Source organism: Penaeus monodon, chromosome 4, assembly GCF_015228065.2.
Source record: "Penaeus monodon isolate SGIC_2016 chromosome 4, NSTDA_Pmon_1, whole genome shotgun sequence".
Taxonomy (NCBI): domain Eukaryota; kingdom Metazoa; phylum Arthropoda; class Malacostraca; order Decapoda; family Penaeidae; genus Penaeus; species Penaeus monodon.
The window spans coordinates 49,314,363-49,316,856 of NC_051389.1; positions in this window are offsets into that span (position 1 = coordinate 49,314,363).

Consider the following 2,494-nt stretch of genomic DNA (forward strand, 5'->3'; position numbering starts at 1 on the left):
TGTGTTATTTTTTTTCTCTTCTCGTTACTCTATTTCTTACCTTCTACACTATATGTGCTATTAAATCTTTAACAAAGATCTTTAGCTAAATAATTTTATCTATATTTCAAACTTGCGTCTCTTTGTCCTTCTCACTATAACTTTATTCCCTTCCACCATATATTCACTATAAACTTGCTGATAATCTTGAAGAAATAACTTACCGAGTTAGTTCTCAAGCTCTGCAGTCTGCAAACTGAACACGTTGCGGGACTTATGTGCTCATTAACGAGAATCGAACATGAATTGCAATTAATACTACATATTTCCAGAGATTTATGTTAGTAATTACTTTAACATCTTTCGGAGGAGTAAACTATGTCCCCACCAATAGTACAGTTTAAGATACATGTAAATCACATTTATTAGCTTAACTTGAGTACAAAATGAGACTTTTTTTTTTATTAAGAAGGAGGAGGAGGAGGAGAAAAAGAAAAGGAAAAGGAGAAGAAAGGAAAAGGGCAAAGACAAGCATAAGCAAATGAAAACGAAAAAGATTATTGATGTTAGAGAATTCATCATTTCCTTTTATGTGAAACAAGTGTGCATTTCCTTAGAGTACATTTCTCTTTATTTAATCGGTTTCGATTTTATCTTCCGTCAGAAATACATACATCAACGAGATTACAAAACACACACGCACGCACACACACACACACACACACACACACACACACACACACACACACACACACACACACACACACACACACACACACACACACACACACACACACACACACACACACACACACACACACACACACACACGTATATACACCAGACATATATTGACGAACCGGCTGCCGACCGTAACCTGCTGCTCGTTACCCGCATAATTGACGAAGATGCAATCAGCACTGGTTAAATAAATTTCTGGTAATGTGAAAATATTCTCATTTATACCTTTTCTACATTTGTCGTAATACGGCTCGTTGATTAATATACCATTCTCCTTTGCCAACAGTTCTGTAATGGCCTGCCATTACAGTATCAGATTATTTCTCAGTCTGATTCTGAAAGCTGTTATACTGCATACGTCGGCATTTTTCATGGTTATTCCATTCTTAGCGTAGTGTTCTCAATTTCTTTGATGTTAGATCTTGTCATGTTTCGTATCGTTTTATTATAAGTATATACTACCAAATGTTTAGTGAAAAGTAAATCCTGTAATTTATACCTTTATCTGTTTGGCCTGCTCAGGCACTATATCCTTCATACCGAACACGGTGCAATGCTAATACTATACCCATTAGCGAGGATCGAACACCAGTTGCACTTGATGATTCACATTGCCGACGATTTATCATAACAGACATCATAACATCTGCCGCAGGAGTATCATATTCTCAATGACATTCACTACTGCAGGAGGGGGGGTTTATGTTTAAAGCTACATTTATTTATTTGTTGGTTCCATTGCTTGTTCCAAGATTTAAAACGAAGTTACTAACTGCGATGAAACTTTATACGTGAGCTACACATAACTGATTTTGTTGGTGATGTATTGTGGATTAGCATCTTGATCAGGAGTGGTATCAATTAAATTAAATAAATAAAAGAAATGAATAACATTATAGTTTGCTTTGGCTGTGATATTGATTTCTTCGTATGCCAGCAGGATCACACAAAAAGGTAACTTGACTGGTTTTGGGTAGAGGTGGCATAGCTCAGCATTAGAGGGCTGGTTTGCGATCGTGAGGTCCCGGGGGTTCTCGCCCAGATAGCCATGTTAGCTTGTAGTGGACCGCTTGTATACTTCCCCCACGGTCCTCTACATATGCCTTACGCCTCCGCCCTTATGAGATGAAGGACGGCATCCACCCTCGCTCCACGGAGGAGGATGCTGCCTCGTACACCTCCGAGGTCGCCCAAAACCCATGATTTTATCCCCCGGGGACTGAGGATGACCGTCGCGACGATGAAGCTGCGACAACAGAAAACGGGAAGCGTACCTGGAGCGTCTCACCTGCGCATTTGATAAACATTTTTACATCGTGTTTTAGACGAACCTTTGCCGTTCTGGAAATAGACCATCAAATAGAAGATGAAAGTGAACAGAAACTTTTAAGCTTTGTTAATCTTATTTATTATAATTTTATCATAATTTCATTATGAATATATCTCACCTCCCATTTTTTTGTTTTATCATAATTTCATTATGAATATATTACACCTCCCCCCTTTTTTTGTGTGTGTGTGTGAGTGTGTGTGTATGTGTGTGTGTGTGTGTGTGTGTGTGTGTGTGTGTGTGTGTGGTGTGTGTGTGTGTGTGTGTGTATGTGTATGTGTGTGTGTGTGTGTGTGTGTGTGTGTGTGTGTGTGTGTGTGTGTGTGTGTGTGTTTTCATGTTTTACTTATTGATCTATAAGTGGCAAGCAAGTCTGTGAAATATTGTAATTTTTATTTTGAGACACCTGCTGCAGATAAACTTCAATCTTTGTACTTTGAACAG